Below are 27,808 nucleotides of genomic sequence, written 5' to 3'. Positions count from 1 at the left end.
CAGTCTTCTTTGCTATATGATTTTTTCATTGAAAGTAACATTTCTCTGTGTTTATGATGGTAATAGTGCACATTTTCCAGAACGTAAATAATCGCCTCCGAAATGAAATGGAGAAGTTAACAATCTCATTACTGTGAAATCAAAAATCTTCATTCGGCAGATAAAGAAGGTACTGGATGAATTGGGATTTTGAGTAATGCAGAAAGAATGCACATCTGAATGTTTTCCCACGTACACATTTACCAAGGAGAGACTGGCAAAACGTGCAAGAGTAAACATAATGGAATTTTTGCAGTCTGCGATTATTCCTCTTTTCTAATTTTTAACACTGGTAATACTGCTGCAGTACCTCCTCCAGAGATGAAAGCACCCTGCTATATTGAATTCTGGTAGCGGTATTACCAAATCTCTGGCGCCTGTCAAATCACCTGCCTTTGATGGGAGTCCTATGCACTGGAGGGTCTCACGCATGCGCATGCTCCAAAAAACCTCGATTTGTCACATGCCAGGACCAGCATGCTGATTTGTGCTATCGACTCAGGCAGTTCTGCAACCAAACTCTGGTAAGGCTGTCTGCTGACAGACAGTTTCACACTCCCGAGTAAAGTGCAGTAGCGAGAGGTCATGGGTAGAAAACCTGGCCTGGCAGGGATAAGTGCCAAAGTCAAAACTGTGCATTAAACACGAGGCATTAAATATTCCAGGAGTGGAAACGTGTAATTTCGCAGTTTAAAAAAAACAGAACTCCCGCAACTGATGTGAGTGTTGGCATGGACAAAAGCACCACTTGACTCATCAGCCAAGCTGCTGCATAGGGTTGAGAGGTGTGGCGTCGAGAGAACTGTTAAACTCATAATGAGTGGTCGAGTGGAGATGGCTTGGATTTTGAATGCAGGAAGGAGTTTGAGTGATTGACATAGGTTTGACACACTTTATGCAGTTTCAATCCACACACTTTCCAAACTGTAAGCTAAGCTCTGTATGTAGGTAGATACAGTTTCAAAATTTTTGTGAATTATCCAGGATCAAAATGAGCATTTCTTGTATTGTTAGAAGGCCGTCACATCTTGCAAAAAAGAGACTTTATTAGTATTTTGTTAAATGCATACACCCATCATGCATCCATCCATTCACAATTTTGCTCATCCATCCACCCACCCATCCACCCACCCACCCACCCATCATGCATCCATCACCAATTGTCGCCACCACCCACCCAGTCCTCCATCCACCCACACTTTTGAATTTTTTGGCATCCATGCATCCATCCATCCACCCACCGATCGATCCACCAAGTAAGCATCCATCATGCATCCAGCCATCAACAATTTTGGTCATCCATGCATCCATACACCCATCCACCCACCCATCCATCATGCACCCACCACCCACCCACCCACCCTACATCCATCCATCCATCCACCACCCACCCACCCACCCTACATCCATCCATCCATCCACCCATCATGCGTCCATCCACGTTTTTCCCCACCCATCCATCCATCCATCCACCCACACTTTTGCAATTTTGGTCATCCATGCATCCATCCACCCATCCATCATGCATCCATCACCAATTGTCGCCACCCACAAACCCACCCACAACCCACCCACTCAGTCATCAATCCACCCACACTTTTGCAATTTTGGTCATCCATTCATCCATCCACCCATCGATCCATCCACCCATCATGCATCTATCCACTTTTGCACCCATCCACCACCCACCCAGTCATCCATCCACCCATCCATCTATCCACCCATCCATCATGCATCCATCACCAATTGTCGCCACCCACCCAGTCATCCATCCACCCACCTTTTTACCATTTTGGTGAGTCATGCATCCATCCAGCCATCCATCCACCCACACATCCACCATGCAACCATCACCAATTATATGTATGTTTTATATACAATCATTGTAATAATAACACAAACTGGAACATAACATGTACTAGAGTCCTGCCACTGGAAGTGTTTCAAATCCAATCAGCTTTATTTAACGGGCCTGACCTGCAGATAGATGAGCCACCGTGTTTTCATTGCTGTTTGCCCGCGTTGTCATCGCTAGCGATGTAATCGCTAGCGATGTATATGTCATTGCGTCGTTCTAGCATGCGTCCCGAAAGCATGCGTTGTAAAGCCGGCCGCGATGTAAAAGTCGCGTTGCGATTGCACCACGAAGTAATACATTCGTTGTAACGGGTGTTTCCCGTGGAATACACATAGAATGTGAATAGGCACTCCGGGACCAGCGAATAACTCCTGTGCATAGTACATTTCTCTATAATAACCTAACATGATGCTTGCTGAATGCATGGAACAACTTTCTCCCCAAATGATGAGATGTTATCAGCATTTCTTACACTTAAATGTGAAAGGGTACTTATGCTGATGCATAATCTAAAATCTACATATGATCGAAGTCAGATGCTGCTACTAATGTGCCGCTTTGCCAAATCCTTTGTGGGGTTGTACCTGCAGCGCCCCATTCTAGGCACCTGTAGCAGGCATATAATGAGTACTGGAAACAAACCCAACTTACTAGCCCTCAAAATCCACTGAAGACACACCTGTTATGCCAGCATCTCGAATTCAAAACAAAATCTGCTCTCACTGTCAGGGTAAAAAAGGCAAGTGAGATATTGCCTTAAAGTAAAATTTCCCAAACATTGGCATTTTAGGGTGGAAAAGTTAGCAATTTTGTGCGCCTCTAGAATTAAAAGTCCACAGGGACAACCACCACCCTAGCTGTGTTAAAATTCAGTTTTAAAGTAAAAGTAACTTCTACACGCTACTTAAAATACAAGTTTGTAAATGTCAGTTTCCTTAGCAATAATGCCATCAATGTTAGCAGATAAAGGAAGTTATGTGATTTTGTTCAGATACACATGATTTTTTAGCTAAATAAAACAGGAATATAATTTAAACAGACGCCTAAAAGTGCCAGAGCAAATACGTGATTCAACAAAAAAAATGTTGCTCGAGAAAACCTGATTCTTTCCTTGCAACTGAGCACTGTTTTGGACAGGCTGCAGGAGAGGTGCTAATCACACATAACAAAAGCGTCATTATCATGAGAAGAGACCAGTATGCAGAAGCCGGCTGGAGACGGCCAAGAATTCCAGACTGGGGGATGGGACTAGGTGGAATGGAAAGCACGTCTGTAAAGTTAAAAGACAGATGCTGGCTTTTGGGTGTGAACGACTTGAGACTCTGAAAGCAAAAATATTGAAACACATACACCTGAACGGAGGCACTCCTTCGTCAAAGTTTTCAGTTCAGAGCTGTTTTTTGCAAGCCACAATTCTAAATCCATGAAACGTTCTATGTATGCTGTAACACATTCTTCAATAAATGTAAGTTTTATATTTAAAGAAAACATTCCTTATGATTGCTCCCAATTAAAGGAATACATTATTTGCAGAGATGTTTTCAGGCAGGCTTGTTAGAGATATTCACTTTATTTTTTGTTGGTTAAACGGGTTCAGTGCTGCTTTTCGAATAACCTGCGGGCAGCTGATTTAGTTGCGGCTTAGCTACATTAAATCCCAGGAAATATGAGGGTACTAAGCCAACTACCCTGCCTTGCCGTTCATGCTTGGGAAGTGCAGAGTTTTCTTAAACAAAATACAAAACGCACAGCATGTTGGTGGCACAAGTGCCTTCCTTTCAAGAAAAAATGTTGAATCGTTGGAAAGAAGCTACGAGGAAAATGTGACACTACAGCAAAAATGGGAAATTAATGAATGTATCTTTTTATTCTGACACCATGGCCCTTGCATTTTTGTTTCCCTCTATTAAATGCAGTTCTACAGGTGTCAGAATAAAAAGATACATTCATTAATTTCCCATTTTTGTTGTAGTGTCACATATTTTGTGCTTCCCAGTAAATGCTGGGAGCTAGTGTGCACATGGATAATGGGGCTGCACATATTTTGTATTGAACAGTAAATGTAAATGTAAATGTAGATTGTGCTTATATAGCGCACGGCTACCCGCAGTGGGTGTCCCGGCGCTTGCTTAGGGAACCCTTCCTGATATTCCCCTGTGAGATAGCAGGGTATCCACAAGGTGAAAGTCAGGCATCCCGCCGCGAGGGGCCGTTGTGGAGATTAAGCAAGCTATTGCCCAGAGTCGCAGAGTGTGAACCCGTGAGTCGAGGAGGCACCAGGACGAGAATTATCGAGTCCGTAGAATTTTTGGCCCAAGACCCGCCGGGGCGGGGAATTGAACCCTGGTCCAGGACCGATCTCAGCTTCCGGGTCTGCCGCCTCTAACCCCTGAGCCACACTTCTCCACAATGATGGAAGGCAGTGTGCACATGGATGGCGGAGACTGTGTGGTACTCCGTGATGGAATGTAGTGTGTACATGGCGGAGGCTTCACACTGTGTGCTGCGCAGTGAGTGATGGAATATGTGTGTGTGTGTGTGTGTGTGTGTGTGTGTAGATGAACAAGGCTGTTGACATCCTTTACTGTAGACTGCGTGATGGAAAACAGTGGGCACACGCATGGAGGAGAATGCACACAAAAATTCCTGCAGTTCCACAGCTGAAATGCTCTGTGCACATCAAATCTGGAGGCTGCTCACATTGTGTGCTACACAGTAATTGATAGGAAGCATGAAGCACATGTATGGAGGGGGCTGCATATATCATATGATGCACAGTGAGAGATGGAATGCTCTGTGTGCATGGATAAAGGAGGCACATTGTGTGCTACACAGTAAGTTCGGGACAGCTTTGCACATTTTGCATAATGCAGTGCAGCAACCATGCAAACTGTATTGACTGTCAATGCATGAGTCAGTGGCTAAAGTGGGTTTTTGAAATGTAAAAAATAGGCTTCTATTAATTTTGCATGTCTATGCTTTTCAAAGAAAATAGCCACCAAAAATTAAAAGTGCAATATCATTAGATTAATTTGTTTCTAAAAAGAAAAAAAAAGGAAAAAGGGTTATATACATTTAAAAAGGCATTTGTATTCATGTATTATGTTTTCTAATTGGTATGCTTCTTTAAAATCACTATCTTCTTTGTTGCAAGATGTAATCCAATTGGTGAAGTGTGTTTAATATGCTAAGTGTGTTTAAGGCCGCAGTACCACCTCCGGTCTACGGGGGCAGAGCTAGCAAAAAAAAAAATAAACACACTTTCTGAAACACAGGTCCCCACAAGGCAAATTTTTTAAAAAATTTGTAACAATTGGCACAGATGTTTATGAACTCATTTAAAATCATTTAGAAGACTTTACCTTGTGGGGATTTGGGTTCAGGTCCCCCCAGTGCAATCAAGTCCCCACAGCGTGAGTGTGTTATCACACCCAAGTCCCCACAAGGATACTAACACTAACACACTAACACCCACACACACACACACTAACATACACACACACACACACACACACACACACACACACACACATACTAACACACACACACACGCACACCTACCTACCTTATACTGCAGTATTATGCCGCTAATTGTACTTGGTTTTCTCTTGCACCCTGCACACATGTCACTTTTTTTTTCTTATGTATCTTAACGTCTGCTCCGTTTGCTACCTCATGTATTTTGTTTGCTCACAAATGTCACTTTTGCCCATTTTTTGCAGTATTATCCTTGTACCCGTGTATTGTACCCTTTTGTAACTTGTTACACGTCACTTTTCTCTTGTAACACACTGTTTTGCTACCTCATGTATTTTGTTTGCTCACAATTGTCACTTTTACCTCATGTAACTTATTGTCTGCTTTTGTAATTTTGTTCATTTGTAATTTTTCTGTTCCTTTTGTGAAGCGCTCTGAAGCCTTCGGGTAAAGTCCGCGCTATATAAAAGCTTATAAATAAATGTAACTTACACGAGACTGCTGTGCAAGGCCCACCCCGTCTTATGAAAAAGATACAAATATGTACTCAGCTTTTGAAGGGATCTGAGAAATATTTGTCCCTTTACTAAGTAAAAATGCCTCAGGCATTTGTAGATGTAGAAGGAATTATTTCTAAATGTATAACTGTAACTAGAAAACATGGATACATTTAAATATGCTATGTGCTTTAAAATTGCACATGTTGTTTTATTGTTTTTAATGTAAACTCTCGCTGAGCAGGAGGCTATGATCAGTCAGCCTCTTTTTTAGCACTATAGCCCCATCCTTGCTGCAGTCAGGGTCTCAGATCAGAAGCACCTGATGCTTCTTGTTCCTCAAAAGTGTTTTCCTTGCAACAGGACCCCTCCTCCAGTCTGCAACTGACTTCATGAGATCCCGGAACACCGACCTCTTAATATTCTAATGGTCCTTGTAATGCACAGATGCTTATTTACTCGTTGATAGCTGTCCATATCGAAGTCCTGACATGATCTTCCTCTTAAGGCACATATTTGAACATCTTCAATGGTAGACTGAGGAAAGGGTCTTGTCTACACGCTATGGAGCAAAACTAAAAGCTTTTGTGTTTTAAAAGCAAATAATGTGAATTGCACAGAGCCCTAATCATCAGGCATTTGTAAAAATGCGTCATGTTAATAATATTTTTACTTTCATGTAAGCCTTCTGCAACTTTGACACTGTAAAAGAAACAAATTTCTAACAATGAGCCTTCAATGAGAGCTTAGCGATAACAGCATTTTTAAATTGCCCTCATCAGAAGACCTGAAATACTTTGGTGCTGAAGCCATGCTAAAATATCATTGTTGTTAAATCAGGCAGAATGAGCAGTCTTTACATGCTTCCAGAATAAGAAGATATCGATTCCTGTGCCGTGATTCCAACACTCCCCAGTTCTTAAAGACCTCCGCTCAGGTCATTTCCCCACATCCTCTACTTTCCTGGATTTCTCTTTGGTCACCCCATTATGTGTTCCAGTCCCCAGCAATATAATTTTTGTTTACTCACATATCCCTGTTTGTTGTGTGCACTACTGAAGATGCGAACAGCTTAAAAAACCTCAGCACCATAACTCCAAAACGTTCAGCTGGTGAAGAGAGCGGAGAGGCATGCACCTGCCGTATGTTTAAGTACAAAATGAAATAATATACACAGTAAACTATGCTGCGCCTTTAAATCATACATCCTTAACACTTGCACTTGTTTGTATAACTGCTCGCAGATTTAAGCTCTGCAGAGACAGCCTATGTTTCCACACCGGCATCCTATGCTGCGTCTCTGTAGAAAGGTGTGTTAGAGGCAGGACCCATCCCCCAGTCAGAGTTAAGAGAACACGGATCTCTTGCGATGCTGCTTGTCCCATTGTTATGCGAAGAGATGCATTTGCAACTCTAGTCTTGCGGCATCCTGAAGCCTTCCTAGAGTTTCCTCTCAAAGCAGCGTTCACAGACGCTGTTGAGAAAGGCGTCACAGATTTTAGAATCATGCCAAAGAAGCGCACCACTCTTTTAAGGCCTGATGACTTTAATCATTTAACCTCCACGTATCTAAAACACACAAAAAATGAATGTGTCCGTGTGTAATGTTACACATGCTATATACAGCACACAATCTACACACTTGGGGATTGAAGACACATTTGCCGTGTACCTTTTAGTTGTGTTGATTTTGTATGTACGCTTATTTATTGTGTGAACACATCATGTATGCCATGGAGCAGGTGTGCTACAATTGTATATTCAGTGCTACCTCTCCTCCTGCTATAGCAATAGGTACCCCAAACAACTTCCCTGGTCTCTGTTCAGAACCTAAATATTAACTATGAATTATTTAGATGCTGGGAAGTATCATGATATTTCTCGAAATTGGTGCTTTAGTTTCAGACAACAAAGATCAGAAATAAAAATAGTTGCCCTTTGACTGCTATTTCTGAGCTGTACTGTCTGAAAATAATGTAGTAGCTGACATAAATATGCCTTAAATACGTTTTCTGTATCCACTACAGGCCTACAGTAGCAGGGGCTCACACCAGAAAAGCTTGTGTAAGACTATGTTTAAACTCGACAGAAATTTTAAAAAATGCATGGCGAGTTTTCCTGCCATGCTTGTCAAGTTTGGGACTAGTCTGTTAAAATTTCCTGCCAGAGTTTTTCCAGCCAGACCTGTCAAGTTTGGGACTAACCTGTAAAAATTCCTGCCAGCATTTCAAGTTTGGTACTAGGCTGTCAAAAATGGGACTAGCCTGTCAAGTTTGGGACCAGGGGCTTTGAGGGTGTGTGAATTACATCCTAACAGCTGGCACCCTGTTTCAGGTCATCATGGGAAGCTTTGCCTCTACACGACATCTGGCTTTTTCAACATCTCAAAGCTCAGGGGTTGCTGTTGTTTATTATTTTATAACAGGCCCAAGCCTTCCTTGGAAAGTGAACATGGCTTGTGCTTTTTAAAACACACTATGGGTTTCCCAACATCTACATTTTAAAAGCTCCCCTTTTTTTTTCAAACATAAAAAACACGTCCCACACCCTGGGATGGGGACTCAGGCCTGCTCAGCAGCTGTTCAGCTTGCAGCTGTCTGCAACCCCCAGTTTTAAACATGCACAGACATTTCCAGCCTACATGCACACACTTTTCTATGCACTTTTAAACATATACACAATTACCACATGTTGTGCAGCCTGTTACTTCTTGGGAATATCCCTACATGTCACCCCCCTTTTAAAACCAGGCCTGTTTAAGGGGTGTGTATCACTTACAACGCAACTTTTACGTCGTAATGCTGTTACAACGCAGCTATTACAACGCAGGATCCATTACATCGGATGCCATTACAACGCATGGCATTACATAGCAGATGGTATTACAACGCATACCATTACATCGTAAGTATTGGTAAGTATATATATTTTTTAAATTTTATTTAATATTATATAATTGATTTAATTATTATTAATTATAAATAAAAATAAATAAAAATATTTATTAATGTTTTTAAATATTATAAATTAAATTTATTAATTTAAGTAATTTTTTAAATAAGTATGAGTATAGGAGTATATGTTTTGGGGTACTGAGGTATATGTTTTGGGGTGTTTGGGTATTTTTAGGTTTTAGGGCAGGGTTTGGGTTTTGGGGTACAGGGGTGTTTTTAGGTTTTAGGGTTTTGGGGTACAGGGGTGTTTTTAGGTTTCAGGGTAGGGTTTGGGTTTTGGGGTACAAGGGTGTTTTTAGGTTTCAGGGTAGGGTTTGGGTTTTGGGGTACAGGGGTGTTTTTAGGTGTCAGGGTAGGGTTTGGGTTTTGGGGTACAAGGGTGTTTTTAGGTTTCAGGGTAGGGTTTGGGTTTTGGGGTACAGGGGTGTTTTTAGGTTTCAGGGTAGGGTTTGGGTTTTGGGGTACAGGGGTGTTTTAGGTTTCAGGGTAGGGTTTGGGTTTTGGGGTACAGGGGTGTTTTTAGGTTTCAGGGTAGGGTTTGGGTTTTGGGGTACAGGGGTGTTTTTAGGTTTCAGGGTAGGGTTTGGGTTTTGGGGTACAGGGGTGTTTTTAGGTTTCAGGGTAGGGTTTGGGTTTTGGGGTACAGGGGTGTTTTTAGGTTTCAGGGTAGGGTTTGGGTTTTGAGATACAGGGGTGTTTTTAGGTTTCAGGGTAGGGTTTGGGTTTTGGGGTACAGGGGTGTTTTTAGGTTTCAGGGTAGGGTTTGGGTTTTGGGGTACAAGGGTGTTTTTAGGTTTCAGGGTAGGGTTTGGTTTTTGGGGTACAGGGGTGTTTTTAGGTTTCAGGGTAGGGTTTGGGTTTTGGGGTACAGGGGTGTTTTTAGGTTTCAGGGCAGGGTTTGGGTTTTGGGGTACAGGGGTGTTTTTAGGTTTCAGGGCAGGGTTTGGGTTTTGGGGTACAGGGGTGTTTTTAGGTTAAATTAAATTAATTATATTATATTAATTACATTTCTTAATTAAAATAATTAAATTAAATACATTATTTTAAATAATTTAATTTAATTACAATCAAAAAAATATTTAAATTAAATTAATTTAATTATATTAATTAAATAAAATTAATTACAATTTTTATTAAAATTAATTTAAATAAATAGATTTAAATTTATTAAATAAAAATAATTACTATTTTAAAATGTATTTTAATTAAATTAATTAAATTAAATTAATTAAATTAACTTAATTACATTTTTTTTAAAAAGGTATACTTACCTATACTTACGATGTAATGCCATGCGTTGTAATAGCATCTGCTATGTAATGCCATGCGTTGTAATGGCATCCGATGTAATGGATCCTGCGTTGTAAAAATTCCGATGTAACGGAATGCGTTGTTATAAACCGCGTTGTAGTGACACCAATCCGTTTAAGGCCATGGACTGTTTACGGCAAGGGTTCCCCGCCAGAGCTGCCAAATTTCCAGACAGAAGTTTAAGACTAGGGTTTTGCTGCCAGACTTGTCAACATTTTTAAGACTAACCTGTCAAATTTAAGAATAGGATTTTCCTGCCAGAGCTGTCACTTTTGCGACCAGCTTAAAGGGAAGGTATCACTATGTACTACTAACCCCTCATAAGCCGTCTGTCCATCATTTGGGTGTCTTTTTCTTTTTGATTAGAGTCCTGGTGCTGCTCTTGATTGAGGTAGTATTTGTTTTCTTCTTGTCCATTGTTATTGCTTCTTATTTTTACAATTAATATGTTTTATTGTCTACCCTGTACTAGTTAAAAGCTATGTTTGCCTCTATTCAGTGTTAATTATTTTACTGATGCCATCACAGATGTCAAAGAATGCACTTTTATGGTAATTATTCATGTCACAAGTTCGCAGGCAATGTAGGAGGGTCAGTGTGTATTTGGGAAAAACTGTGAAAGCAGGATATCATTTTGTATTTGGATACATGTGTACTAAAAATACATAACAGAAAATCAGACAATAAAGTCATAACATGAATTATGCAACATAGTAGAAGAAAGAGATAACGTGCCCTATCACAACATATAATAGACTTTGTTACATTCATACCATAACATAATGCCACGGTATATACGTTCAATTAAAATTTCAACCGAAACACATAGCACAACAATGCTGTAGCCTCCTGTCTCTTCAAGCGCCTTGCCACACACTTGCCAAAGCATTTAATCACCTCAGTTGATATAATAATGTTAATGTTTCATAGCTGTCCATTATTCACACCAGCTGCTCTTGATCCAAAGTCACTGCAGGAGCACTGGTCCAACTCTAGAACAGGATATGGTGTCAGCAAAATTTACTGTGATAACTGAAATATTTCAAACTGTGCATTGTAAAGTCATATCTGAGCATTCAAGCTTGATCTTTATGGCTATTGCTAAAACATGGCTGCCACAAAGTCATGCAAGAAGCTGATCTATCTAGCTCCTCACAAGCTTTCCTCCCCATTGCTAGTGGCCTACTACACAAGTCTGTACATTACAGCATGTGTCCAATGCCAGCAATCCAGCTGTTCCTCTTCTTGTGCTGAGGTGTTTCCTTGTTTTAATTTAATAACAAAATATGATGTATGATCTGCATGACCAAGCATGCGAATATCTATCCCTGAGAAAAGTGATTGTGGTTCTTTTTCAGCTGCAGAACACCACGGCCTTTCTTCTAAACATCTTGGGTGCCGTCATATGCCTGAGGATTGACCAGTAAATGTTCTTGGCTGCCAGACTCTGGTAAGTTTGAAAGTTAGATCAGTATACTACTGGGAATAACTGTTAATATCAAGGGAAAGTGAGGATTGTGTCAGTCTGTTGCGCTTCCTGCTACGTCATAAGTGTACACAACAAGGTGTGGCGTCCCGGAAAAACACATTAATTTATAGGTATACAAATATCCCTACAATGATTGATCTCATTAGGTCTAGGGTTATCCCTATCATATTCGCAAATCCTCGCCCACCGAGTGGGTGGGGTGTGCAGTATCTAATGAGCTTCATAAGTGCTGTTTAATTTCTGGGCTTGTAACCCAGTGTTTGATCTGAAGATATTGCAGTCTTTCGGTCTCTTGAAGATCATATTCCATTTTAAGATGGTCAAATGGGATTATTTTGGCCAAATCGAAAAGGAAACCAATGCTTTTATAACCCCTCTCGGTCCATATGTAGAATTTGTTAACTTTAGTTGGTTTATATATTATTGGCATGAGTGGGGATATTGGTGTGGCAGGTCCCTTCTTCTCTATTGTGTCCCACACGGACAGTGTAGCCTTGGTTACTGGAGAGAAAGGCAGCGCCCAAAATCTCTATTCTTTAGGAGCAAGGTTCAACTTGACCATGTACTTGAGTATTTTACTGGAACTGCAGGTCCAGTAACTTGAATAATCTACTCGACCTAACTGTAATGTACTCGACCCGTGAACTGGTCTCAAATTGTGTGATTCTAGGCAAACATTTTATTTTACAAAGTTGCCTTTTTCATCAAGAGCACTGTCAAATATGCAAGTTCAGCATTTCTGCAGTGCAAAAAAACCTCCTTTACTTGCTTTAATAGACTAAACATTTTCTCCATGTATAATAAGAATCTATCCAACTTATAAAGTACACGTGCCCCCAGATTTCCCTTAGTTCACTAAAAGCATTGCTATCGGGGAGGAGGGGGGGGGGGATGAAGGGGCAAGAATGTTTCTCAGTTTATGTGCAAAAACTCACTTTTCATAAATATATTACTATGGAATGATGTGCTACTGCACTGGCATTTACCGACAAACACATTTTCTATTGAAAGGGCCACAAAGTTAGCACTAATATGCAGTTTTACGGCTAAAACTATATAGCATATAAACTATAATGTTTGGCAATTGGCTTTCAGTAAAAATGATAATCAATTGCGTATCACTAAGTAAAGTGTTCTGATTTGTTTTCATCCTATTAAAATCTTGTTTTTCATCACAGCATTACAAAAAATGTGTCGAAATGCTTGTACAGTTCACTCATTAGAAGTTCAAATGTTGTGTTAGAAAAAAAACTGACAACCTACAGCCTTTCATTTCACACACATAGTACAGCACAATTTTAGGCAGTTCGCTGCACAACATCCTATGCTTATCTTTCTCTGATTTCAAAGTTAATTTTACAAAGACATACTCTGACTGTTGACCTCCGTCTCTGAACTCAGGACAAATGTGACAAGATAAAAAAAAGATTCAAAGGTATCTTTACTGCTCGTTCAATTTGTGAGTAAACATAACACCTATTATTTGTTAGCTTGCCAGAGCCGGCCAGTAAGCCCTAAAAGTAGCTCACCCTGATAAAATCTAACTCGCGAGTAGATTTCTTGAGGCCTGCTGGAAGTATTGAGTAATGTTTGAATGCCCAGCCCATCTTTCTTTGCTGGAAGGGATGAGACTTTTGCTCCCAGAGGAGGTTTCTTCCCAGCATATATAAAGTTTGACATTGCTTTTTAAAGAAGTTTAAGTTTACTAGGAAGGAATAGTAGTGGCTTGAAATGTGTTTGTTAGTGTGGTGATCTTAGCAGCAGTTTCTCAGCATAGCCACAAGAGTTTGTGAGAGTGCCAAATGCCTAAACCACTTGCGTTTCATGCAGTAGTTTCTTGTACTTGCAGCAGAATGTGTTTTCTGTTTTGGAACAATTTGGATTCCCAGATATTGTGTTATTTTTTGGGGCCAATCTATGGGGAATTGTGTTTGCAATATGTGTTGTTATTCTGGGGTAGTTGAGTGTTGACAGACTAAGGATCTTAGATTGTTAGGTCTAGCCTGAGACAGCACACATGCTGTTGCTTTTCAGACATTTTGTTTACTTACAGGGGTTTAGAACCCACCTATTGTGTACTATTTGTTAGCTTCATTGTCACCCTTATGTCCTTGCTTGTCTTTGATCAGCACCTGCTGGCTTTACTTCCACTTCATGTGTTTGTCCCTCCCCTGGAGCATGACCCAAGTACTGTTTCCTTGCCCAGTGTATGTCCTTCCTTTGCTCGCTTTCGGACTACGGATGTTCTTTTTTACTTCCTTTTATTATTGCTTGCTTCATCCTTCTCACATTGGGTGCTTGCTGTGAGAAAGTGAGTTGGTTGAAGGGGATGTGAGCTCTTCTCAAGCAACAGTCCTTTTCAGAGTGAAGCACAAAAGTCACTAAATTAACCTGTGATTAACCGTCTGAGAGCTTGGCACAAAGGCATTCAGGATTAACTTAGTGGCAATGTGTAAAGTATTTAAGCAGCACTTAAACTACAAAAAAGTGACAACACAACAAAAGAAAAACCCACACCAATTGAGCAAAATAGAGAAAAATTTAATAAATTATTTGAAAGCAAAGCAGAAAAAAAATCCAAAGCCGTAGAGCCGGAAATATGCAGATCAAAAGATTTAATGTAGGTTAATGCCTAAAAGCACTGCACCTGGGTATCTGGTCGCGCGAGCCCTGGCGAGGTGAAAGTCACACATTCAAGCAGACTGCGATGGAGTGCATGCCGGAAACAGGGACCTGGGTAGTCTCACAGAAATAGTTACTTTCTCAGAGTCTGGCACATAGAGTTCAGTTTGTGTTAGAGGAGGCCGCGAGGAGCAGGGAGAGTGGCGCAGATGGTAGTCGCTGTAGGGTGAAGAGCAGGCTGGGCGTCACAGACTGCCGGCTATGTATCGCTAAGTTCCTGTTGGGCTTCATAGACCATTATTGCTTGAGCTTAGCATTGGTGGTCACCGCAGGCTGTTGATGTTGGGCTGCAAAGTGCAGATCTCACGTTGCTGGTGGTTGCTGTAGCGAGAAGACTAGGGTTCACTGAAGCTTTGTGTTGATTGTCCACGCAGGCTGCAATATCTTGGTGGAAACAGGCATGTTTGCGTCACAAAGAGCGTAAACCATTAGGATTTTTCCTTTTGGAGGCACCTCTTGGGGATCCGGAACTAACTCCAGGAGAGGCCAGCAGGGATCACGCAGGCCCAGTTGCTGGTTCATGCAAGCCCAGGTCATCTGGGCACTTCAAGTGAGGCCTCTGCAGCTTGTTATGCCCCTGTAGCTCAGAAAAGAAGGTCAGTCAGCTGATCATTGGTATCAGTTCAGGGAGTCTGGAATGAAGGGAGATGATCCAATCTTCCTTCTCAAACCGCAGATCTGGCCTCAACCAGCAGGTTAGTCCTCTGCAGCAGGCCAGTCCTTTTGCTTTAGTATCCACAGGCCCAGAAGTGTACTGAAGAGAGTGGGTTTGAGGGATCTGCTATTATACCTGGAGCTGCCTTTGAAGTGGGAGAAGCTTCTGGAGTTTTCCCCTCACAAAAGTGTCTGGTATTTCCTTCCTCACTGACCAGGTTCCACTGAGTCTAAATTCACAAAAGGCTTTAGTGAAGTTCTATGTAAGGGCACTGAGGCAGTGTCTCTGAAATGCAAGTAGAGCTGTGCTCCGCTCCTTCCTCCCTCCTGCTTGAGGTGGCTCATCTCATCCTGTGAACATCTAGTCCCTTTATTGTGTGGCTGTCTGGGAGGAATACACAAAGGCCAACTACACCTTGTCATGTAACTCAGGAAACAGGCTGCAGGCGCCAAATGGCTAAGACAGGAACATTGCAACTTTCTAAATAAGGCCTTTTCAAAATTGTGACATAAAATCTGACTCTACAATTAAGGAGGATTTTAAATTTCAATTTCTTAGACACCAAAAAATCGCTATTTCTACCTGCTCCCAAGCAGACATTAGCACTTATTAAATGTAATAATGTAATCCAGTTTTATTCCATCGGAGAGGCAGGCCTCACAGTAGTGAAAAACAAATGTGTGAGTTTTTTGCACTCCTAGGACCTGTAAAATGTAGAAGTACATTTCCAGCCTTTTAAATACAATGAACCTGCTGTATAGTTAGTTTGGGCCTTCCCTAGGGATGACGTATGTACACTAAAGGGAGTTTTAAGCTTGACAAAGGGGTTGATTTGCCGAATCGAATTGGCACCCCTTTAAAACATGTCTTAGAACTGCAACGGCAGGCTTGAGAGATGTTTTTAGTGGGCTACTGTAGTGGGTGGCACCAGTGCTTAATTTACAGTCCCTTGGAAAAAATAGTACCACTTTACTGGGGACATATAAGTAAATTAGATGTTCTAATTGGGTGTAAGACTATTTTAACATGTTTTAGGGAGTCAGCTTAAGCACTTTGGCACTGGTTAGCAGTAGTAAATTGCACAGAGCCCTAAGGCAAAACAATTCCAGCAAAATAGGAGGGATGACAGCATAATGTTTGGGGATGGCCATTCTGAGAGGGCCAAGTCAATCTCTTGCTTTGTCCCCCTGCCCCTAGTGCTAACTGAACAAGAGACACTGCCATTAACTTTGGGTGAGGTGCCTAGACTGATTCCGAGCACACCGCAGGATATGTTGGCCTGGAGACCAACTAACTCACAGTGCCACCATAAGCCCTCCCTAATCCTATCAGGGAGTGAATGGTTTCTGGCAACCACTGAACATGACAACCCTGACCCCTCAGAGATCGTGGAAACGGACCAGAACATTTTGCTCACTCACTCGTGCTCTTTTGCCCTCAGAGAAAATTACAGAGAATACACACTGGTACATTTTCAATACATTTATTGAACCAACGCTATTCTTTTTTAAGATTCATGTGCTGGGATAATCAGTAGACAGAAGCATATTTAAGTGATTATAAGCTCTCAAAAAGTAAATAGCAAATATAGTTCTACCTTGGTGCCAAAACGGTGTGTATATGCAGGCATATAAACTAAGTAGTAATCAGGTGTACTCCTACTATGCAAACCCTACTCTGTGTTTACCTAGATTGTGTGTAGGTGTGGAGCTAAGAATCGCCCCAAGTGATGATCCACCCCCATTACCTGGAGGGAGAGAATGTGGCTAACCCATCTTGGTCACAAACTGGACACCACTCACGAAGATATCAGACCACTGAGTAGTGAATTCTCAGCATGCAAGGACCCTCGGTGTCTGCTGAAGTGCCTCATCTGCTAATCCTATTAGATACTGATTATTTATAATAAAAAGCATCCTTGCGATGTAAATATAGATTAGCAATGTTATGGATATGTAGATACCCCTGTCGCCCCGTTGATGAAGATTGAACGACATTTGTACATTCATGCATAAAGACCTTGTACTTGGTGTTTGAGGCATTGTGATAATGTTATGCATAGCCAGATGTGTAAACAGAAGTAGTTTCAGAGAAACTAACCCAACATTGTCACACACATGAATATGTGCAAAAAAAGCAGAAATAACACTGTGAAAAATAGAACAGTGTAAGAAATGAGCAGCTTGCTACATGGGCCTAACCCAGGCACACAACACCATGTTCTGGATCCCTTAAGCGGTCTACCAGAGATTCCCAGGCTCTGCCCATATCAAGAGAACCAAGCCCTCGTTTAGCCTCTCTCAGTAGTACTCCCTCCCCCTCCATCTCTCAAGTCCCCTCTTCCATGTGATTACTGGGGCTCCCCCTGGAGCCTTCCAGTGCCTTGTAATTTCCCTTTTTGTCAAAAGAAAAGCTAAGTCTTGAAACCTGCTGGTGACCACAGACAATGACGGAAATACCTTTTCCGTGATTAAGGCAACAACTTTAGTTATCTACTCCCAGCTACTGTTCAATGATAAGCATATGTAAAATTTCAGCTCCCACCTCCCAGCACCACGGGCAGACTGCATTTACTGTGTGGAAGTATTTATTAATGTGCCCTGGGTTAAGATACTCCCTATGCAATATGAAAAAGTTAATCAATTTGAATCAGGCGTTTCTAGCTATCTTGGGGTTTCTCTAAAGTATGGTTGCCCTGTTTCCATCGAATAAGACTCGTTACTACGTGAGTCATTACATCGCGTGGCATTACAACGCGGTCGTTACAATGACCTCGTTGTTACCACGCAATGCCATTACTACGCAAGTCATTACCTCGACTTGCAATAGATGGCGTGCTGACATCACAAATATATAATTTACTATTCCAACTCCAGTCTAGGCAACAGTAGGGAAGGAGTTTGAATAGTAAACCATACTATTCCTAATGTTAGCGCGCCATCTACTGCAAGTCGTTGTAATGACTTGCGTAGTAATGGCATTGTGTGCTAACAATGCGGTCGTTGTAATGACACGTTGTAATTGCATCGGGGTGTTATCACCGTGATGTAAAGGTCATTTCCCGTCTCCATCTGTTCTGGGGACTCCTCGATCTGCTTCTCATCATGCCTGGAGGGTTTCTAGTGAATGAGCATGTCCCCTCGCATTGCTCTATACAGGCAAATGACAGCTTTAACAGTGCCCCTGGATAGGCTAATGTTTTGGCAGACTTTGTGGTTTCTAGGTTCTGACGACGCCTGCGGTCCAGTAGTAGCAGAAGGCTGCCGTCAGTGCTCTATGGAGCAAAAAGTGGCCCTGGGGAAGATTACATTCTGAACGGAAGTCTCCCTCTTTGTTCAGATCACCATCTTCGGTGCTTCCGCCTCTCCCTATTACTCCATCCCCCTCCACTGTCTGCAGTGGAGTAAAACTTTCAGCATGGCCATGGGCAAGTTGAGCGAATATGGTGCTCGGCTGCGTGACTTCTGGAGACAGCTGTTCCAGCAACATCGCAGTACACGGAACTCTCTTGTGTCATCTATTGCAGTTCGGCCTGTCTTCAATAACACCCCAGTCAGCATGCCAAGTTTTGGGACAAAAGGCCCACTATCTGGCCTTGAGCCAGTCTGTCTGTGAGCTATTACGTGATCTGTTGGAGCTGCCCTGCCAAATAATAAGTCTCAAAGTCTGTGACTGCCAGCCCCCGTCCGTCGTCGGATGTTTTAGCATGGATAATCGTACCCTCTTCCAGCCTGCCTCCCAAATAAAGGCAGAGATCAGGAAATCTAACTAACTCAGTGAATCATGCCCTAGGTATCTAAATGGGAAGCGTTGCAAAGAAGTTCAGCAGTGTAAGAAGCTCCACCGTCTTTAACAGTGCTACTCTAGTTGCTATCGATAAGGGCAGCGCCTCCAGAAATCTATATGGATCACAATGACCTAATGGCTACCCCCACATTCCCTTAAATCTTTTGGGTGGTGTAAAATCCTAACCCTCAGACAAGACAGGCATCGAGGTTCCCACTGCAGGTTCCCCAGTTTTGCCGGTGGGTTTTGGCCTCCCGCAATCGGGAGTAATCTGGATTTTTGAGAATTGACTTTTAGGCCTATAAGGACGGCAAACTCCTCCATCATTCTCCTAGCTCCCGCTAAATCGTTTCCTGTATTGCAAAGGAAGATCAACAAATCATCCACATACAGGGACATATGATGGTGATGTGCCCCTATTCGTATATACCCCAATATCGACTCCCAGTTTTGGTTAACCTGCCCTGGCATTCCGTAGTTAGCATGAACAGCAATGGGGACAGAGGGCATCCCTGTCTCGTCCCTCTCTCCATGCTGTACCGCTCCAGTATTGCGGTCCATATGGACTGTAGCCAGCAACCTAACCCATGACAGGAAGCCTCTCCCCAATTGCATGTGCTTTATTACCCAACCCTACCTATTTCGCCCCAGAATAAATCCTGCCTGTTTGAGGTGTATCAGTTTAGTCATATATGGAGAAGCCTGTAGGCTAAAATTCTACTCAATATGTTGAAATCCAGATTGAGTAGTGACAATGGCTGATAAGCCCTGCAGTCATATGGTGGTATACCAGAATTTAGGAGTGATCCTACTAGGGCCTCTCGCGTAGAGCTGGGGAGCGAGCCTGTTGTTCTGGCTGCAGTGTAAATTTCCACTGATTTGGGGGCCAATTCTTCAATGTAGGTGGCGTAAAACTCAACTGGGAGCCCATCTGTTCCTTAAGCTTTTTCCCTTGCCTGTCCATTAATTGCTGCTTTTACTTCCTGTAAGGTGATATCATCATCTAGCGTCTCTGCTTCCTCAGCTGTGAGGTTCAGGAAGGGCAGCGGTGTAAGAAAGTTCCGGATCAACCCTTCATTGTGCCTTGCGGCGCTGCTCTAGTGGCCAGCATACTAACTAAGGAAATTCTGAATGACCTTCTGAGCCCTTCCTCGTCTTCAATTTCGACTATAATAGAGCCTCTCTGGTTGTGTTAGCTAGCCAAGCTAGTAAGGATCCAGTGCTGTCCATGATGGGTTGCGCTCGCTCCATGATGTAATCTGATCATCGTAGCCTTTCGACCTGGACTGCCTCTCTCTTTAGTATATATTAAGTTCTGCTATATTTCTGTGTGCCCCGGTCTTTGTTTATCTATGGCCCTCAATTCCTGTTCTACCAACTTTACCTCTGTTAATAGAGTGTTCCTGACTCCCATCGACGCTGCTAAACACTGACCACCTAATCACTGTCTTGAACGCATCCCACTCCAGCTGAGGGGAAGATGCCGTGCCACTATTGTCTGCGAAATATTGTAATACCTCCTCCTTAATCTCCTCTAGTTACACCTGGTCTTCTAGGGATTCCGGTTTTAGCCGCCTGGCAGGAATGCGTGGACAGGGCCGCTCCCAAATCAACTGTAAGAAGACTGGGATTTGCTCCGACAGTGTACAGGACAATTATTCTATGTTGGGCACCAGGCTATAGATGTTGGGGTGCATGAAATGTGTCTAGCGGTATGCCAGTTTGTGTAGTCATGAAAAGAAGGTATGATCTCGGGCCTATGGATGTGTGCGTTTCCACTTATTTCTATTAACCCCCTTCTTGCCTGCCAGTCTGCGAAGGTGCGGCTATCCAGAGTGCCGGTGATTCCCTTAGTGAGGGGTGTGAGCAGCCTACCTAAGGGACTGCCACGCAATTAGTCTCCTCCTAGAATCGTTGAGCGTATCAGATATGGGGCCAAAGGTCGTGATAGGCCTTTCAGAAGAGCGTTTTGCTCTACGTTGGGACCATACACATTTATTATAGCCACATCTCGCCTGTCCAGTTGCCAGTCACCACTACATACCTACCCTCAGGGTCTATGCAATCCCTTTTGTGCTGAAAGGGACCACCTACTTGGATCCAAACCAGTGTACCTCTGGTCTATGCTGAATAGGTTGCACAATAAGCCTGACCCCTCCATTTGCTCTGTAGTGCTACTTCCTCCTTAGCTACCAAGTTAGTCTCTTGCAAGAGAGCAATGTGTGTACCTCGCCTGTTCAAAAAAGAGAATATTTTATAATGAATGGACATTATATACATCACTCTAATAGTCCAAAGGGTATCCATTTTTAGGTCGAGCCTGGGCAGCGCATGCGCTGCTCCGCGAGGCATGCTGTAGTGGAGTATGGATATATGTAGGTCTCGCGACCTATCGATGCGCGCATGCGCATCGAGCGGAGCGAGAATTCAAGCGGCGAAAACATCATGAAACCACCAGCTTTTTGCTGGCGTTTTCATGAAGTTCATGTGAACCACGTGTTCAAACATGACCGCGCATCAGCCTCCCTCCATTTGCCGCACAGCACATCAAAGGGCTTCGCCCAGCGTGCGCTCTGCGGCTTCTCGGCTTCTCCTCCCTTAATTAGAGCCTTCCTTGCATTTCTCCTCCCCCTCCCCAGCCAGCTTCCCCCAGGCCATGTTCCCTCATCCCTCGCACCCCCTCCTCCTTCAGCTTGAGCTGCGTGAACACCTGGGGCACTATATTGTTTTGACTTGTTGGTGAAATTGGTGAAAACTAAAACTTGTTACTTGCTCGTCACTCCCGTGGGCCGTGCTGTGAGTACTCTGCAGCTTATCCCCTTTCTCAACAAAATATCCCTTTCTCACCCGTCTGTTTCTCCCCCACTCCATCTGTGTTGCCGTCTCACTCATGTGCTTTCTTTCTCAGCAGAAAGACATTACATGTCAGACAAATACTCCATAGCCAGGGTTTCAATTAGCTGTTGATGTTTGGAACAGCATGGCATCACAAGCGACAGCAGCTTTCTCTTTTCACAAAAACGTACTTGGCTGCAGCAAGAGTACAAACGTTTTGCATTTTTAAACGTTCCTTGGTGGATCACTTCCCCCTCCTTCGCTCCCCTTCTCAATGAACCCCTCCTATCCCTGCATCCTTCTCTGACTCCGTCTCCCCATTCGATCACACTCATCTCTGTCCTTCCTCCCCTTTTTGACCAGCCCTTTCCGTCATCAGCCAGGGTAGCAGCCGGGTACAATATGTCCTCTTTGACACCCTGCCGTGCAAGTCGTAGGGACTTGCATAACATACGTTACTTTGCTGCACATATATTGTCAAACTCCTAGAAGAAGATAGTGCAGTATCATTTAATTTTTATATATTGCTGATAACCATATAGACAGTGCAGCACACAGAAGGACTAAACTATTTAGCAGATATCAAGGCAAACGTATTTTAAATTATTTTTAAAAAGCAGCAAAAAAAAACCAAGCATTGGCATTGCCAATAGGTCTCGCTTGTGGGACCTTATAAGTATTTAGTTTTGCAGCACAATATCCGATTATGCAACAAGGATATTGTGCTGCAAAACTAAATACTTCTAAGGTCCCACAAGCGAGACCTATTGGCAATGCCAATGCTTGTTTTTATTTGCTTGTGTGCTTGGTAAATGCTGGCTTCTGGTTCATTAATAGGCTCAGTAGTCAGACTTAGTACTGCCTTGTCTTCATTTGTAACCTCCCTTGGCGACATCCCGTTACATGTGTTGTTGCTCGGTAGGCTTTAATTACAGCCTCCAAGCACTATTTTGCTAAATGCTTTAAATGCTTTACACCTGCCTGCAAACAGGAAGGATGCGCTCTCTTGTAAGGTACATTTATTTTTTTCCATTGAACAGCACGCCACAGTGGCGGCCGGCGCCCCTTTGGTTTGTTCAGTGCCGCATGTTTTCTTTTGTTTATAATAGTGCCCCATGCAGCACTTTCACGTTAATGGCGTCCGTTTGCAAACATCCACTCCCCCCTTGAATCAGCAACTACGGGCAACAAATCAAACGTAGATCTCGCCATCCCCTCCGATAGCACTGCCTTTATTCATGGGGTACACACAGCAGCCATTATTCATTCGTCTCAGAAGTTCAGTCTTTCATGGCGGGCCTGGATTTCAGATCAATCAAGCCCAGCCAGCCGGGCTGCCTCTGAATAAGTGAACCACCGTCCACATTGTTTGCCTCAGTGCCATCTTCACTGATTAACATAAATAAAGGGAACAGTCTGACGTGTCTCTGCGATATGTGGACCTGGGCTGCGCATTATCTGTTGTTTTCCGGTACAGATACCACTCCAGGTGACAGACAGCAAAAATCACAATCGATGGACAGAATGCTGAACAATGTCATATATTCACCCCAGTACAGAGATCTGGGCCTAAATCCATCGTTTTTTTGCTAACCATGCCTTTCCAGTATAGACCCAGCCATATGCAAATCAGTCTTGACCCTGCGCCCAATAGGAACAGTCCAGCCCAAACTGCCAGGCCAGGTCCTCCCTTGACTGGAAACAAGCATCCTAGGACCGGTTTGGGCATTCAGCCCTCATCAGCCACAATAGCTTGATTCCAGTGGCATGGAGAGCATGGGACCCACGTCTGGGCATACCCGTCCCACTCGGAGTTACAAATGCAAAAAGAACAATTGATGGACAGAATGCTGAACAATGTCATACATTCACCCCAGTACAGAGATCTGGGCCTAAATCCATCGTTTTTTTGCTCACCATGCCATTCCAGTTTGGACCCAGCCATATGCAAATCAGTCTTGACCCTGCGCCCTTTTGTAACAGTCCAGCCCGAACTGCCAGGCCAGGTCCTCCCAGGCAGACTCTGATACGGCCGGGGTACAGGTACCACCCTAGGTGACAGACTGCCCCAGGCAGACTCTGATGTGGCGGACACCGCCTTTGTTTTAACTGTGCCTGCCATGGCCATCAGCAGACACATATGGGGCCTCTGTCCACGACCCCTCGCAGGGCGCTCTATTCAGTGGGGCGTCATTGAGCAGGATGTTGTATCCAGTAGCACCCTGCTGCGTCTGGAGCAATGCTGACAGGCCACACATCACCCTCTCAGCAGGCTGCAGTCAAACTATGGCTGAATGTTCCCCGGTACGAGTGAGATATGAAGGAGGTAAGCTCTGCTGTTGCAGGGGCTTCAGAAATAGTTTTTCACAATAAGACTGTTGTAAATAAAGTTAGCGTAGTTCTTGTAGTTCCTTGCAAGTACTTTATTCAAGTAAGATGGTAAGTTAAGAGTAATATAGGGAAACCCCACCAGGAGCAGCCTCCTGCCGCTCAGCCCTTCATCCAACTGACAGTATTACACACTCAACATTCCAACAAGCTCTCAAACCAACATTCTAGGCTGAGCAGCAGGAATAAATATAACACAGACACAGTTTATTTTGTTTAAAAAGGCAAAGGAGTTGTCACTAAACTCCTGCAGAAAAAAACAAATCTGGTCTCAGAAACAAGCAAGCTCTGGTACAAAGTACCTGGACTTCTACTTTTCCATTTCAAGCACAGCTATGAAAACACCTCAGAGGCCAGCGACCTTAAGTGTGTCACATCCTGGCCGCTCCGTTTAATGCTAGAGCTACTACTGCAGAACCGTGCTCTGCGGAAACTCCTGTGGGCTAGAGTGAGACAGTGAAATTGCATTGCAGAGACCGCTCCAGCTGAAGGCAAAATATCACATACTCTACACGGAGTTGCGCTCGCTGCCACAGGATGAATTAGCAGACACCGAGGACATGTGGCTAAACAGAGGTGCCAGCTTTGGAACTGGGGAACAAGGTTTGGCTCCCAGCATCAGCTCAACATTCTGTGATTCTGGGCAAATTACTTAATTTCGCATATCCTTAAAAAACACAAAAAAAGAAAGAAACCTGGTTCAAGTGTAAAGCACTCCAATGCCCTTGGGCCGAGTTCATGCTGTATCAAAACTACAAAAAATAAACAAAACACAGACTTCTCTACAGTAGAATTCTGTAGCCGAGGCTGATATTATCGACACATTCCTGAAACAGAGCAGCCTAGCACACACATACAGCTGAGAGACTTCGCACAGAATACCAAAGCTGGAATTGTGCAGCTGGGGCAATTTTTGCATAGTTATATATTTGCCACATAATCCATCATCTGCCGCATAATCTGCATATTTTAACAAAAAAAATGTTATGTCTGGATCAAACTGTCCAAAAGTTAGTAAAAACAGTGACATGTTTCAGAGCAATGGAAGGTCCTTTGCAAAGGTTGATTAGTCATCTTTCTGTAGTTTTCTGCTATATTTGGTGGTTCAAGTGGTACTAATGAAGTGCAACTAATGCTCAGACCATTTTAACAAACTTTAAAATTACTATGAATGAAGTAAAACTATTACAGAATGTGCTGCATAATCCCACATAATTTGCATTAACCCTGCCGCATAATTTGACTCTCCCCTGTCGCATAATTCCAGTGGCCCTGATTGTAGGAGAGACAGACCATACACAGACAATGCTAGAAAACTGTATCAGCTAGAGACAGCTCTTGGTCACAGTATCCTAGAGAGCCAAGCTCTACATTTACCTGTCGAAGCCCAAGTGATTTGGCAGAGACACACATCAGAGAGACCGCTCTGGTACAGAATAGTGTAGAAGAGATAAACACAAGGGAAACATCTGTGGTGGACCTGCCTTGACAGAAGGACTCTAGAGAGACTGCACGGAAACACAGCGCCATACCAAAGGCAGACTAGAGCCAACTCCCTCGGACTAAAAATCCAAGACACCCTACAAAAACCTCTCGGTCAGAGTACTACACACAGACTGTCCAGCTACCTTTCTGGCCCTCAACGTGTTACAAAGACAGGCCAGGATGGGTCTTATGTTTTTTAAGTATCTCTCTGTACAGGCCCAACCTGGCGGATTTTCACATGTTTGCTGCTGCCTGAATTTTTCCCTCCTACAGCAAGTAGTGTGGTCCCTGTGGGTGACAGACATACAGGGATTGGCGACAGGGTCTCCAGAGTTTGAGTGCCGCTTGTGCACACTTCAGTAGATTCCTTCCAGCACTCTGCCACTTGCTGAGAGGGTGGCTGTATGATTTAAATAGATTAAATGTGTTGTTGAATATCATGTTTCTCAAAAACCATTGCATATTTTGTAACTGTCCACCACCAACATCAGATGTTAGTTATAAAAACTGAAGAATTGTCTGCATAAACAACTAGATTAGATTACTGAAGATTTTTCAGTGAGGGTGGCAGATGCTGAATCTCCACTCTTTGCATCCTTTACACCGAGGTGTCCTGTGAGCTAGACAAGGGTATGAGACTTTTTCAGGAGTGTTGCAGCTACTTGTAGATAATTTCTAGATCACTCCCACTTCACAAAAGGTTGTAGTTTTAGACAAGTAAGTCATTATTGGAACATAACTGCATTTTATACTCCCAGTAAAGTGTCACTCAAAGTGTCACACATAATACGTGAAATGTCACACATAAATACACTGAAAAAGTGGAAATGCCTTACAAAAGTGCACTGAAAGCTTGGCCACTATGCCTTGCATAACATTTTTATGTACAAAAAGGAAACTCAATACTTGCATTCACCGTGCTAACCCCCAATTTGTAAACCAGCAAGCCTTTATTGAAGAACATGCAATTTAAGGAATCCTAAATGAAGGAATACAACATAGCAGATATTAAAAACGCATTTGATGTACAAAGTGGTGCAATAGAGCTTTGTACATTAGCATAGCAATTATAATTAGCAAAACACAACTTTCCAATATACTCTGTGAAGAGAAAAAAGATAGTTCCTCCTTAAATTGGCAGCTTGGACTTTAGAATATAGTAAGTCAAAAGATACTTGCCATATATTTTCTATACTTGCGCCAGGCAAGCACTCGCCCCACAATTGTACTGGCAGGAGCCAGTAAAGATTTGCGACTTCTTTCTTGTTCCGTAGTGTAGATCTTAAAGATTTCTCAAACTCATTTGTGGCACCAGCTGCAATACCAGCCGCTTGGGACCAGCTTTTTATTTGTAAATATTTGAATTTCGCTAGTCGATTATCCGTTATAGACTTTAGGTCTTCCCAGGATAGCAGAGTTCCCTTTGGAATAAGTTGTTTCCAGCGGTTTACACCAGCCAATTTTAACGGGACTTCTAATGAGTCTTTAGTCCACTGAGGTGAGCCAGGTGTGTCCCATATAGGCGCCTTAGTGCTGTAATAGCTAATTTATAAAAGCTTTCTGATTTTGCTCCAAATAGTCGCTGGGTCCCTTAAAGTTTTTAATCGGACTTTCTTGAATTAACGAGGATCTCCAAATTTATAAAGATATGCATATTCCGCTCCTTTTGGGTCCTGCAGCATTTCCCTATACATTATTCCTATATATGAAAGATTGGGCTCATCCATCAGCATCTTACCAGCCTTCATTAAGAAGACCCATGCTTAAATAATTATATCCGGAGCATTTAAACCACCCTTATTTTTCCTTCTCCGAAGTTTCTTCCAGGAAATTCTAGTCCCTTTAGAGGCCCACATGAATAAGTTAATTTTTGAATGAATTTTCCTCAAGCTTTCTTCTTTGAAGGCTAACGGTATATTTTGAAAAATGAAAATCAATTTGGGTAAGAGCATCATTTTTACTAAATTAACTCTTATCTATTAACGTTAAGGGTAAATATGTCCAACTTTTTAGTGAGTCAGCAATTTCTTTCCCTATTTTTCGTAGATTTGTATTGGGAATATCATTAATGTCTTGGGTGATTTTTATACCTAAATATCTCATTGCTTTCTTTGGTTGAAGAGAACAGACTTTGTAGTTCCAGGCCATACATTCCGTTTTTGATTGGTTTATCTCATATCCTGAGATATTACCAAACTTCTCGGCTAAGCTGTATATAATAGGAATAGTTTTCTCGAGATCTGATGTATATACCATGATCTCATCGGCATATAGCGAGACCTTTTTCACCCAATTGCCAAATCTAAACGGCAAAATATGGTTGTGTCTCATTATACTTTCTGCAAAAGACTA

General features: G+C 42.7%; 1 protein-coding gene across 1 annotated transcript in view; it reads left to right on the top strand.

The window, feature by feature from the left end:
- Positions 1-27,808, top strand: part of LOC144802820 (uncharacterized) — a 128,378-nt gene that overhangs the window by 43,264 nt on the left and 57,306 nt on the right. Inside the window, exon 2 of the mRNA XM_078671830.1 lies at positions 11,495-11,586. The gene's annotated coding sequence lies outside the window, so the exon portion shown is untranslated. The remainder of the gene's footprint in view (positions 1-11,494; positions 11,587-27,808) is intronic.

The sequence above is a fragment of the Lissotriton helveticus genome, chromosome 1_2 (genome assembly GCF_964261635.1).
Source record: "Lissotriton helveticus chromosome 1_2, aLisHel1.1, whole genome shotgun sequence".
In the NCBI taxonomy this organism is placed as follows: Eukaryota; Metazoa; Chordata; class Amphibia; order Caudata; family Salamandridae; genus Lissotriton; species Lissotriton helveticus.
Note: the sequence above shows the minus strand (reverse complement) of the source record. Positions and strands in the feature narration are given on the sequence as shown.